The sequence below is a fragment of the Staurois parvus genome, unplaced genomic scaffold (genome assembly GCF_062004578.1).
Source record: "Staurois parvus isolate SC_StPar_1 unplaced genomic scaffold, SC_StPar_1.0 ptg000198l, whole genome shotgun sequence".
Taxonomy (NCBI): Eukaryota; Metazoa; Chordata; class Amphibia; order Anura; family Ranidae; genus Staurois; species Staurois parvus.
The window spans coordinates 1,623,406-1,638,435 of NW_028317994.1; positions in this window are offsets into that span (position 1 = coordinate 1,623,406).

Sequence of the window (15,030 nt, forward strand, 5' to 3'; positions counted from 1 at the left end):
CCTAAAGACAGCCTCTGGATATGACGCTGAGCACGTGCACTCAACTTCTTTGGTCGGCCATGGCAAGACCTGTTCTGAGTGGAACCTGTCCTGTTAGACCGCTGTATGGTCTTGGCCACCATGCTGCAGCTCACTTTCATGGTCTTGGCAAACTTCTTATAGCCTAGGCAACAATTCTTTTTTCAGATCCTCAGAGAGTTCTTTGCCATGAGGTGCCATTTTGAACTTCCAGTGACCACTATGAGAAAGTGAGAGCGATAACACCAAATTTAACACACCTGCTCCCCATTCACACCTGAGACCTTGTAACACTAACGAGTCACATGACACCAGGGAGGGGAAATGGCTGATTGGGCCCAATTGAGTTGTTTTGAGGGGACAGCAAATTTACACTGTTATATAAGCTGCACACTCACTACTTTACATTGTAGCAAAGTGTCATTTCTTCAGTGTTGTCTCATGAAAAGATATAATAAAATAATTACAAAAATGTGAGGGGTGTACACAATTCTGTGAGATACTGTGTGTGTGTGTATATATATATATATATATATATATATATATACACATACATCCATATATACATACATACATACATACATATATATATATATACACACACACACAGTATTTTTTTATAAGGCGGATGGGAAGCAGTTAAAGTGTTTCTACGGGTAATTTTTTTTTTTTAAATCGCAAACATGTCATACTTATCTGCTCTATGCAGCTCTCCAAAAACCCACCCTTTGGCAACTTAAGTGCTCTCATTCGATGGGGGTAAAGGCTGGGAATTTAGCACCAAAGTCCAAGAAAGCCCTTAGTAGCAAAGTGAATGCAAGCTGCACACAGAAGAGGCGTTTATAGCTAATAGAGGTAAAAGTAGGTGCTTGGCAGCTTGCTCCTAAGATATAACTTCCACTTTTAAAAGTCTTTATGAGCTTACAAGATCATATCCCTTATTTTCTAGTGAATTGTTTTCCAGAAACTTGCAACTGTATGCCTATCCCTACTTTGTCAGAGTGAGAGAACAACAGATGGTGAGGCATCTTCCTGTGCTTAAATGTGCAACTGCAGCGAGGAGGAACAAAGGATGTAACCAGAGATCAAGCACAGGTGGTGATTGAAATAACGAAGGCAATTTAGAAACCAGAAAACAGCACTAGAAGCGGCAACCAGGTTTTGGCAGAAACTCTTTGCAATAATGGATACACACTGGGGAAATGACAAAGATGCTCAATGTGCACCTGTTCCCAGACTGTGGATATTGAAAATGAAAACTCTCCTTTAAAAATATTCAATAGCCACAAAAGGTATAAATCCATTTTGTGTGCACCAAACACCTATGCAAACCCAGATACCACCTTATAAAAGCAGTGAAGACATCATCCCTGCACTGTACATAACCTGTGCAGACAGCAGAGCTGGGAGAGGGACCCAACACACCCACCTACTACAGGCTGTTTGTAGAAAACTACAGGGAGGCGGATACAAGATCAGTCATCCTGCACAAGGAAAAAGAGATTGGCCTTTATCACAGGAAACTCAACAGAGGAAAAGTTTCATGCTGGATTACTGCACAGATCTGAAGGTAATACACAAAGGACACCAAGAATAAACATGTCTCTTGTATTAAACATTTGCTATTCCTGGAATTCAGCTTTAAAGTATTTATATATTTCTAAAAAGCTGTAAAAGAGCTCTAAATCAAGCCCTCAACACACTTAGGCCCCGTACACACAATGAAAATATTGGATGAATGATCATCCTTTTTTTTTTTGCATGCTGGTCTCATATCAAAAGTGAAAAAGTTACTAAAATTACGAAAATTCTTGTACGAAAAAGAAAATTCGGAAGAGATGTAATGTATTTGTATTGTATTTTTGGATGAAAATTCTACTGATTAAATGAAAATCGTATGATCTGGTATCGTACGAGAAAAATTTTCGTGCTTGTCCCTTCAAATAATTTCAGACAAAAGCTGTGTACTAATGATCAGATTGTCATATGATCACTTGGAAAGCTGTATTTTTCATAAAATTTTCTGATCATGTGTACTAGGCATTAGGCTAGCCATACATTATGTAATTTTCTTTTCCTTCGACCAAGGGTTGAAGGAAATATAATTGCTTGATTCCCCCATCAACACAGTCAGTGTTGATGGGGGAAAGCTTCCCACTACGCTATTGTATTCTGACAGTGGGAGGTCATCCCACGGTCAAAATACAATGATTACGGCTACCCATGATAGCCAGTAGCAGTGATGAAAAAATTTGAAAGAATAAAAAAAAACAAGACAGGCTGGTTGTATTACAGTCTATGGAAAGATCAACTTCAATTCAACCACCCTGCCCATAGATTGATTGAAATTCAGTCGGTTTCTGCTGAACCAGCCAAATTTAGATCTGTCTCTGGCCAGCTTTAGGCTCCATGCACACTAGTGTTTTTTAAGTTACAAAAATGCTGGATAAAAAAATGTTGGTAGTAGTGTTTTTACAGTACATGTAGAAAAAAAGCTGTTAGGAGCGTTTTGCGTTTTATTTTTGCTGGAAAAACGCTCTAAAATCTCTACAAAAACAATTTTGTTTTCTGCTTCTAGATGCTGAAGCTCATAAAACATAGGATAAGCCTTTTTATCTTCAAGGAGCAGAGAAAAAGCTAACACCAGCTTCTAGGAGCTTAAAAAAACACTAGTGTGCATTGGGCCTTAACCACCTTCGTTCACGAACCCTCCTCAGGGTTCAGCGAGAGCCTGTTTACTAGGAACATGTAAATACTTTGATGTCTGGTCACAGGTGAACAGGGGAGATCCAGTGCTAAATTAGATTTACTGTCAAGAGTCAGAAATACATAAAAAAAAACCCAACATGGTGGTGGCACTTGCAGTACTGCAAGCAACTCCTCATGCAATAAATAGAAAAAAAAAATATAAATATAAGGAGGTGTAAAAAAAAGAGAAAAAAAAACTATTTCAAACTGTACTACAGTGCTCCTCCCTTTGTAAAGTGCATAAATTAATAACATGCAATGTTTCAACAATAACTATCACTGTACAATAAAGGGCATGAAATCTGTAAATACTCTACTATAAATCCTGTGCTGAAATCTTCAGCAATCGATAATGTGCAATATGTTCGCAATAGCAATCACTGTGTAATAAAGTGAATGAAATTTGTAAAAAATATAAATCCTTTACAAAAAGTCGCAGTGTTAATGTGCATATATAATATATCCAGTAAACAATATTAAAATGTCAGTGTTCATAAAGTGCTCTTTAAAAGGTGTCTTGTGCCAAGAATACTCCAACAAAAAGACAGAAAATCCAGAGTCTTCACTTGCTGTGACCCCCACGTGCTCACCTCAGAGACCACACTCACCGGAAATCCTTGACCCCCTATAAATTATACAGTCATGGCCAAAAATATTGGCACCCCGGCATCTGTCAGATAAATCACCACTTCACCCAGAAAATTTTTGCCATTACAAATGTTCAGGTATTCTCATGTTTATTTCATTTGTCTGTATTGGTTTGACTCAAAAAAAAAGTGGAGAAACAAAAAGCCAAATCTTACACATTCCACGCATTACAAAAATGGACAAAATTATTGGTACCCTCAATGTAATATTTGTTAGTACACCCCTTGAAAAAAAATAACTGAAATCATTCACTTCCTGTAACCATCCATGAGTTTCTTACACCTCTCTATTGGAATTTTGGAACACTCTCCTTTTGCCGACTGCTCCAGGTCTCTCAGATTAAAAGGGATCTTTTTTCCAACTACTGTTTTGAGATCTCTCCACAGGTACGTTATGGGATTGAGATCTGGACTCATTGCTGGCCAGTGCAGTACTCTCCAGTGCTTTGTCCATTTCTGGGGGCTTTTTGATGTGTGCTTTGGGTCATTGTCCTTTCTCACACTGAGTCCTACACTGCACCCCAGAATTCTTTGCTAGTCTTCAGATTTCATAATGCCATGCACATGGTCAAGACATCCAGTGCCTGAAGCAGCAAAGCAGCCCCAAAAAATGAATGAATCTCCACCATGTTTGACTGTGGGGACTGTATTCTTTTCTTTAAAGGCCTCATTGCTTTTTCTGAAAACAGTAGAATGATGGACTTTACCAAAAAGCTGTAATTTTGTTTGTCTGACCACAGCACATTCTTCCAAAAGGATTTTGGCAGGTAAGTTTTGGCAAACTCCAATCTGGCTTTTGTATGTTTCTGTGTCAGCAATGGGGTCCTCCTGGGTCTCCTAACCATAGCATCCCTTTTTGTTTCAGATGGCGATGTATAGTGCAAGCTGACACAGTTGTACCCTGTGCCTGAAGGTCAGCTTGAATTTGTCTAGCAGTTGATTGATGTTCTTTATCCACCATTCGAACAATCCTTCGTTGCAATCTTTGATCAAGTGTTCTCTTTAGTCCACAATAAGCTACAGTGCCATGGGCTGTAAACATCTTGACAATGTTGCTCGCAGTGGACACAGGAACATTAAAATCTCTGGAGATGGCATTGTAACCTTGAGATTGTCCATGCTTTTCCACAATTTTTGTTCTCAAATCCTCAGACAATTCTTTGCTGCTCTTTCTTTTCTCCATGCGGCACACAGACACACACAACAGAAAGGCGAGTCAATTTTTAACTGGTTGCCGGTGTGATTTCTATATTGTCAGAACTTGTTAATTGATACAGGTGAGTTTAATTACAAATTACAGGAGCATCACAAACTTGGAATGCAATTATTTCTTACAATTTTGAGAAGGTGCCAATAATTTTGTTTAGTCCATTTTTGGAGTTTTACGTGGAATGTGTCAGATTTGGCTGTTTCTCCACTTTGTGTCATACCAATAAAAACAAAAGAAATAAACATAAGAATGATTAAACATTTGTAATTGCAATCATTTTCTGGGTGAAGTGGTGCATTCTCTGACAGAAATGCAGGGGTGCCAATATTTTTGGCCATGACTGTAAGTGGGTCTCTAGTGCTTTAAGGACATGTTTTTTCCCCATCAATTTAATCTGCATTCACTCTACAAGACCACTTCCTCCCAAACTCTCCACCAGTTTACATATGTAGAGGGAAAAAGACCAGGAGGCAGTCTCAAACAGTATAACTCAGCATTTGTTGACAGTTTAAAACAATAAAAATACACTTACTCAATAGCAATGCTTGTACATACACAAGCTACAGCGCATGTAAACCACTTCTTGGAGCCTCCTCTTCTCCAAGGACGTTATGTATGAAGGCGGAAGTGACTTAAGCTCTGCCCTATGCGTTTGATCACATATTATGTCAGATCTTGGGCATCCACTACTCATAGGATATAGGCATGGTAGTGGCAGCTGCACTTGGAGATAGATCTATAGCAGATTGGATTGACAAAGGTCAGAAATGCCACGGGAACATATTACATTTGCCTCAAATCATGTCTTAAAAAAAAAAAAAAAAAAAAAGTAGTTTCTGACAAGTAAAAATTTCCATGATGTACATCCATCGTCAATCACAATGCCCAACGACTGCTAGATCCAACTACCGAGCACGATGGCACCACTCACTGAACGACAACCTCCCAAGCACTCATCGGCAATATAAGGGAAGCGGCAGGGATAGTAGTGACAGGATTGCCCATTTTTTGCCAATAACATAGCCATATTTAGGAAATGATGTCACCTCCTATCCCTGCCCCTTTGTTTTTGTGGCTGGCAATTCCCACCCATGTGTGTGACTGGAACGGATGGTGTCATTTGTTGGTAAAGACAAAGTGGCTGCAAGACCTGCTTTCATAGCAACCACTGACAGAAGGAAACAGTCATGTTTGAACACCGTGTTCAGCTCATCTCTGGTTAGAGTGAAAATCAAGGGATTAGATGGTATTTTACATTTATTGATAGGTTGAGGATCTCCAGCCTTGGCCTGTCCATGCAGGTCAATAGGGACTCAGTGCAGGTGCATGAATTGAATTACCAAAGATGTAAAGACTGAGTCATGGCTGTAAGAAAGAGGTAATTAAGTGACTGGTGTGAGGAATGAATCCATTATATTTTAGGAGGGGTGGGGAGTATGGCTTGACATTAGTTTAGGTAAACCTGTATTTGTCTTTTAAGTGTTAAAAAGACCCTGTCGCCAATTTAAAATTGGTTTACATAAATCCTTTACATAAACACATTTTTAATTAATTATTTACAATATCTCTCTATACCTACCAGTAAATTTAACTTCTTCAGGAAGAGTCAATTCCCTAGCACAGTGCCTCCCTTCTTACACATCGTAGCCCTCTGCTCTTATGGAGGGTGCCCAATTACTCACTCTACTGGCCTAGCTCCATTGCCCTTCCCTTCCCTATATTATTATTATTATTATACAGTATTTATAAAGCGCCAATAGTTCGCTCAGCGCTGTACATTACAAAGGGGGACAGAACATGTGACAGAACAATACCAATACAATGTGATACACGAGGGGTTCGAGGGCCCTGCTCTTTCGAGCTTACAATCTAGGAGATAATCGTTTATGTAGCTTACTGGAAGAGAAGTAGAGATAATACTGTATAGTGTCACTTGAATGACAGCTCTGAGTCTGCTGACATTACATCCAAGATGCCGGCTCCCAGCAGCAGTTTCAGGGAGGATTTTTCAGGCACATACCATGCATGAAATACACTATATTGCCAAAAGTATTGGGACACCCCAGTCATCATTGGATTCAGGTGTTCCAATCACCTTCATGGCCAAAAGTGTATAAAATCAAACACCTAGGCATGCAGACTACTTCTACAAACATTTTTGAAAGAATGGATCGCTCTCAGGAGCTCACTGAATTCAAGCGTGGTACCGTGATAAATTGCCACCTGTGCAATAAGTCCATCCATGAAATTTCCTTGCTACTAAATATTCCACGGTCAACTGTTAGTGGTATTATAACAAAAAGTGGAAGCAACTGGGAACAACAGCAACTCAGCCACAAAATGGTAAGACACATAAAATGACAGAGTGGGGTCAGCGCATGCTGAAGCACACAGTGGGCAGAAGTCTCCAACTGTCTGCAGAGTCAATAGCTAGAGACCTCCAAACTTCCTGTGGCCTTTAGATTAGCACAAGAGTGCACAGAAAGCTTCATGGAATGGGTTTCCATGGCTGAGCAGCTGCATCCAAGCCTTACATCACCAAGTGCAATGCAAAGCATCAGATGCAGTGGTGTAAAGCACGTCGCCACTAAACTCTAGAGCAGTAGAGACGTGTTCTCTGGAGTGATGAATTACTGGAGTGTCGGGGATTGGTGGTTGCCAGGAGGATAGTACTTTTTTGACTGCATTGTGTAAAGTTAGGTGGAGGGGTGGAAGGGGGAATTATGGTGTGGGGTTTTTTCAGGGGTTGGGCTTGGCCCCTTAGCTCCAGTGAAGGGAACTCTTAAGGCATCAGCAAACCAAAACATTTTGGACAATTCCCTGCTCCCAACTTTGTGGGAACAGTTTGGGGATGGCCCCTTCCTGTTCCAATATGACTTCCCACCAGTGCACAAAACAAGGTCCATATAGACATGGATGAGCAAGTTTGGGGTGGAGGAACTTGACCAGCCTGCACAAAGACCTGACCTCAACCCGAAAGAACACCTTTGGGATGAATTAGAGCAGAGACTGCAAGCCAGGCCTTCTCGTCTGACATCAGTGCCTGACCTCACAAATGCGCTTCTGGAAGAATGGTCAAACATTCCCATAGACACACTCCTAAACCATGTGGCAGCCTTCCCAGAAGAGTTGAAGCTGTTATAGCTGCAAAGGGTGGGCCAACTCAGTATTAAACCCTACAGACTAAGACCCGGGATAATGTTAATGTGCGTGTAAAGGCAGGTGTCTCAATACGTTTAGCAACATAGTGTATATTAAATGCACAACCATGCATGAAATATATTAAGTACACAGAAAGTCTTATGGAAACATTGTTGAATTGATGGTGGGCCACATTGTCTCTTAATGGGTTACTCCATTTTTGTGGGGAAAAAATATAGCAAAAAAATATATAAAATATACAATTGTGATACTGTCATATTGTAATTGAATGTTATTAAAGATTACCTTTCTATTTCAATCTGCAGCACTGTACCTTTCTGTAAAATGCAACGCAATATGGCAACCTGGAGGTGTTGTCTACATAGATGGTGTAAATAATGGCTCCCAAACATGTAATTTCCTGCTTGTGATTGGCTCACTGAATTTCCCAGAAGACACCACTAAGATACACGTCAGACTTTGGGCATCCCCTACAACATAAATGTATTTTTTGGCGAGATACACCCAAAGGGAAACCATGTCTACAGAGATGCAGATCCTGCCACTCTTTTCATTAGAGCCCTGCAAATGCAGCAGCTAATTGATAATTATAAAGTCACTCCCATTCACATTCATTTTGCACATGGAAACAAATAAAAGTTTTTTGTTGTTGTTTTTTTAGACTAACAAAGGGTAGGAATCTGCAACAAAGTTTGTTAAAAACCCTGCAATGTACATAGATCAGCCAGAGGGGAATGTTTTTTTTTTCAGCTGGAGTGGAGTTACTCTTTAAGATAGGTGTCCTAGCTGCTTTTTTGATAATTTTGCAATGTTACTGCTTTTCATAACTCACTATATGCTTTTGCTATAGGGATAACAATTACAATACAGCAGACTGTAGAGTACATTCCTTCTATATTTTTTCAGGGGCTTGTGTGGAAAGTGTCAATTTCACCTCCTAAGCAATTCCATTTGCTTTAGTCCTCCAGGCAGGTTTTTCTTATGAAGCGGTCTGCCTAATTTCTTGTTATCAAGTTTGTACTATAAACATAATTAGCTTAGGTATTGCTTGTAAACACATGAATGTTTCCATGTAGTTTAATTGATTCCTGAGGCTGGTATGTGCTGGTCGAAGGTCTGCAGAAAAGGAATTACTAGGTAAGTGAAATTTACAGTCCTATGGGTTTGCAGGCACATTTGGCAAATGATTACTACATGTACAATAAACAGAGACGTGTAGCTGTACACCCTGAAGAAAACAAGTAACATTAAACTAATATTGGATATTGCTTTAATAATGTGATTTACACTGTGCACTACGCTTTTCCATAATCAGCTGCAAAAATATTTAATTTGAAATATTAGAAAGAGTGGTTGATCCATGCCACTATATCAAAATTGCTTTGAATCATTTGGTTCTAGTATGTTTTATAGGCATCCAAGTCTAATAGAAATGCAAACCTTTTATACCCTGCCAAGCACCTACACATAAGAAACAGCCTATGCTAAGTCCTGAGCAAGACAGTTAATGAATAACTTACTGATTTCTGTGAAAATGACCAAACAAGCAATCTAGAGAATAACCAGAGGCACAAGGGAAGGATAACACAACCCACCCAGTTTTATTACCCTGCTATGTTACTTCTAAATGCTTTATTTTTTTCTCCAAACAGAAATAAATTGCATTTTTTTAGGATACAGAAAAGCAGCTATGTTATGTTTGTAAATGTGACTGCATCACAATAAAACAAGGAAACGGCCAATGCTTACCTATTTTTAAAAGTGCAAACTCTGCGGCTGTCAACTATGTAATGCTGCCAGAATCAGGACAATTGGCGTAGGCTGCACCAATAGATTTCTCTCTTTGCAGGGTCCACTTAACGTTTTTCAGGGTTAGGATAAGGATTCATTTAGGGGTTAGTTTGGATTTTGAGTTTTAGGTGAGGGGTATGTTAGCTGTGGCCAAAAAGGTGGGAAAAGGACTGGACACCAGTAATGCCAATGGCCTCCCTTCTGTCTCCAGTACTGAGTTATTATGCTTTGTTTTGCAGTCTCTGTATATGGAGGCAACCATCTTGGTTGAGGCAGAACTTCACTCCATGGACCTTCTGATCAGGCCCGCCTGAAAAACTGACAGGCAGACCAAATCGGAATGCCCATGTGAAAGGGCCCAGCATAGAAAATGTCCACTTTCAACTTTAAAGTGGAACTTCACCCAAAAGGAGATGTTATGCTTGTTCTCCTCTTTCACCACTTTTGGACATTTTCATATTTTTTGGGAGGAGCGGGCTCCTAGTTTTGACAGGTACCCAATCCCACTTTCGTCTGGATCACCTAGGCGATCTTAGTGGAAATGTGGCCCCCTCTCGTGTCCCAGAAGGCTGTGGGCAAAATCACAGGTCCCAGAAGGCCTATTCACAGCACAGCGTGGCTCATGAATGCGCAGTGAGAAGCTGGCTGTGCAGTCACAACCTGAAGAACTGGCCCGTGTGAGGACAACACTGGATCCCTGGACAGGTAAATGTCCATTTATTAAAAATCAGCAGCTACTGTTTTTGTACTGTAACAATGGGTATAAGTGAGCGCTAAAAAACGAAGCCGCTGAACACAAAAGGCACCAAAAAAACCTCCAAAGATTCACATATAAAGAAAGTGCAGCGCTTGTACATTAAAACATGCAAAAATATCAAAGTGCAAGAATATGTCACTGCAAAACGCAGGTCGGGTATAGTTATACTGCCCCTTATGAGTCTCAATATGTCACACAAATATAGTTCACAATCTCCCAGTGAGTTAGGTGAGGTGAAGGATCAGATGGATCCCTGTTGACACGTAGTGAAAATCAAAAGGTGATATGTGGTGATATCCAAAACTGATAAAAGATTGTGCACTCACCAGATGCACAACCAATATGCGCATGTAAGAGATAACCCCTCTTAAGGTATGGTTCCAGGATTCATCAAGGACAAGATCTGGTCAAACTCTGCGTAGTAGACCCTCCGCTGTCATGCATGGCTCTGTCCCCTATTCCACTTTATTCTGCCGGTAATTGGAAGCTCACCAGAGAGCCCCAAAAAGAAACAAGGAGGCCAGAATAGCGTGATACCGCTTAAACATGCGTGCGTTTATTTCAGCAAAGAAGGGTATGGTAAAAACAATACTGACCAGACAAGAAAGTTGACCGCCGGGACCCCAATGGTGCTGCCGGTGGTAAACGTCACTGTGCCGCAGTTCCTCTCTGACACGTTTCGTGCAACCGCACTTACTCATAGGGGGTATGCTCTGGGCACAGGACGTTTGATAATGCGTATATATAAAGAAAAAAATGCGCTCGTTCAATAAACGCGCGCCATTTTGCAATAGACTTGTGTCTCCAAACATGCGCCATTTTGTTGAAGTCCGCATATGCGCGATCACAAAATATACGGGAACGCGTGAGCGTTGAATCCACCGCTTCGATCGCGCATGTGCGGGCGCCATTTTCCTAAAGTCCAGATATAATAGTGTCACCGCCAAACAAGGGAACCTGACAACAAAGAAAAACAAAAGATATTGAGTGAGATATCCTCACTACTAATAACCAGGGTAACATATATAGGCACCCAGATATGTTATCCCAGACTGGTCATATAAATGTTATAACAATTTACATGTAGGTGATAACAATGCCATGTGTCAAATCATGGCAATCGTATAATAATATATTCTATTAAAATAGAACAACCTCAGTACGTCTATAATATTGGGATTATCAGTAAGGATGCTAAATTCAAAGCCATCCCTACATATATGATATTTATAAAAAAATCTTGCCGCAACCCACCTTCAACATATAAACATACAAAAAGAGGTAGTCCTTGGTTGGAAAGGTGACACATAAATCAGAAAACATATACATTATATAATCATCATTATTAAAATTACGCTAAAACAAAATACAATGATAATAAAAATACCCATAAAAATAGATTATAAAATATAAAAATCTGAGGATCCAAAAATAATGAAGAATATTATGAAAAAATCGTGAGATAATATGCAATTAAAATTAGAATTCGCAATGGCCTAAAAGCAACCTAAAAAACCAATAAACAACAAGTTAGGGCGTTTATAAATCTATTTAGCCAAAAAATGGAGATATAGAAAAAATAATAATAAAAATAGATTTTTAGCTGAAAAGGATAAAATATTTAACTATTATCTATAAAACACTTTATATCCATTTCCACATTGAGTCCTTTGGGATGCATAGAACCAATTTCAAAGATCCATCTTAATTCCATCTGTGATACGGCCCGTTTTTTATTTGTCCCTCTCCAATTGGATTGTACAACTTCAACTCCCGTAAATGTTAAAGATGATGGTGACACCTACGGTAATGATTGGAGAGGGAATGTTCCTTATATCCGCGTTTGATGTTATAGACGTGTTCACGTAAACGATCCCTTAGGCGTCGTGTTGTACCGGCCTATATACTGCTTCTTGCATGGGCATTGGAGCAAATAAACCACGTACCTGCTGTTGCAGGTTATAAAGTTATCGATTTTATAATTTTTACCCGTGGTTGAGGACATGAAACTGTCCACTCTCCTTTTTCTATGCCCATTGCACGTGCAGATCACACACTTGTTACAAGGATAAAAACCAATTAAATTATTAAAAATTGAAATACTTCGGGGAGGATTAATCACATTAGGGGCAATTTTATTACGTAAGGAGGGTGCCCTCCTAAACGTGATTTCAGGTTTATCGGGCAGGATCTGTGCTAATACAGGCTCAGCCTTAAGAATCTTCCAATTATTCCTTATGATCCTGTTTACTGTTTTATGTTGGTTCGAATAGGTGGTTACAAACGGGCATATTTTGGACGGGCGTGATTTGGCCACTCCATTCAATAATAATCTCCTGTCAAGTTTAGCGACTTCTTCTAAAGTGCAATTTAGTGCGGACTCATCGTAACCTTTCTCCTTGAATCTGTATTTCAGAATACTGGCTTGTTGGTAATACGTATCCAGATTGGTACAATTCCTCCTTATTCTCTGGAATTGACCTTTCGGGATATTCGAAAGCCAGTTTGGATGGTGACAACTAAATGTGGGAATGTAACTATTCCTGTCCGTTTCTTTAAAGAAAGATTGTGTTGCCACCCCGCCGTTCTGGTTCATGAGCGTTAAATCCAGAAAATTAATACTGCTCTTACTATATTCATATGTTAATTTGATATTCAAATTATTATTATTCAAGGTTTTAAAAAAATTTATTAGTGCCTGCTCCTCACCCTTCCATATAAGCAAGATGTCATCAATATATCTCCTGTAAAAATATAGCTCTGGCCAATCTCTTGCATAAATTATGTCTTCCTCCCATCGTGCCATAAAGAGATTGGCCAGGCTAGGAGCAAACTTCGCTCCCATGGCCACGCCCTTGGTTTGTAGGTAAAACTTGCCGTCAAACCAAAAATAATTGTTGGTCATTGCGAATTCTAACAAACTTAAAATAAATTCTTTCTGTAAAATCGGCATTCCAATAAAATCGTTCAAATAAAATTCCACTGCATACATTCCATCCTGGTGTGCTATATTAGTGTAAAGGGACGAGACGTCAGCCGTGACCAGATATGTATCAGGTTCTATACTTAGATCTTTAATGTCTAAAAGGACCTGTTTTGTATCCCTAAGATATGATGGGGTCTTAGTCACCAAGGGCTGCAAAAAGTTATCTATGTATTCTCCTGCTCGTGAGCTCAAGGACCCTATCCCACTAATTATAGGTCTGCCTGGGGGATTTGTAGGGTCCTTATGTATTTTTGGAAGTATGTACATAATAGGTAGCCTAGGAGCTGCCGGACAAAGAAATGCTTTTTCTTTTTTATTTAAAACCTTATTTTGGTATCCTGTTTCAATAATGGTCTTTAATGATTTTTTGTATTTATGAAGGGGGTCTTTTGGTAATGAATGATACGTTTCAGTATCTCCCAAGATGTTATAGACTTCCTTAATATACTTAGTTTTATCCATCGCGACAACACCCCCACCCTTATCCGCAGGGCGAATGACTAAATCTTTCTTATTTAAAAGAGAATCAATGGCTTTATTCAAATGTTCATGGCTACGATCTTTCTTGACATTAACATTGTCAAGTTCTTTTAGGACGGTGTCTCTAAACACATTAATGTAACTATGTGACTGAGTGGGAGGGTTAAATAGGGAAGCGTTTTTTAAGTTCGAATGTATGGCATTGTCAGTGGCATTACGCACTATAGAATTATTATGAAAATATTTCTTAAGAGAAACCTGACGTACAAACTTGTGAATGTCTATGTACGTCTGGAATTTGTTCAACTTATTGTTTGGTGCAAATTTCAGCCCATTATCTAATAGGGCTAATTCATGGGATGACAACTCTATGCTACTCAAATTGAATATGCCTTTGCCTGCCACATTTTTCTCTTTTTTGGGTTTGTTAACTCTCTTGCCTCCCCTTTTTCCTCTACTCGGGCGCTTCTTTTGCGCGCCCACCCCTCCTCTAAAAAATGAATTGGAGCCTGGTTATTCAAATTAGGTCTCTCTCTGTATTGAGAATTTGGGTCAAATGGTGGCGGTGGGGCTTGATTATTGTTCCCCCTATACTGGTTAATTGGCCCCTGTCCTTGTCTTCTCCAATTATCATGCCTATAGGGCGTACCATTGTTATAATACATAGGCATGCGTTGTTGTGTGTGGGGCCTTGAATTTCCTTGATAGTTATTATAGGAGTTATTATAGGAATTGTAATGCCAATTATTATTTTGTCCATTGTATTGGTTCTTCCTGTATCCCTGTTGGGGATACCAATTGTAATTTCTTGAACCAATATTCTCATCATTATTAGTGTACTGTAGGGGTTCATAGCGATTATTCATCGGGGTTCTCCATTCTCCTCTATTTTTTGGTTTAGTGGATGTCTTATATTGATTAGATTTTCTGTTTTTTTTAGAACGTTTATGTGGTGGGTTATATGGTGGATTGTTCCTGTAGCTGTTGACTTAACTTTTTGGTGGGGACGTAAGCTCCTTTTTAAGGCCCAGCTCCAGTTTTCAAAGTAAAACAATTTTTAATTTCCCTAACCCCCTATAAAAAAAATAAAAAAAATAAATCCAGTTTTGTTTGGCTGTTATACACACCTCCACTGCGTTGTGCCCCACAAAACACTATCTCCAAGCTGCACTCCTCCTGGTCAGAGTTCATGTATGTGTTTAGGAAAAAACTTTTAAGTTAAGTAGACAGG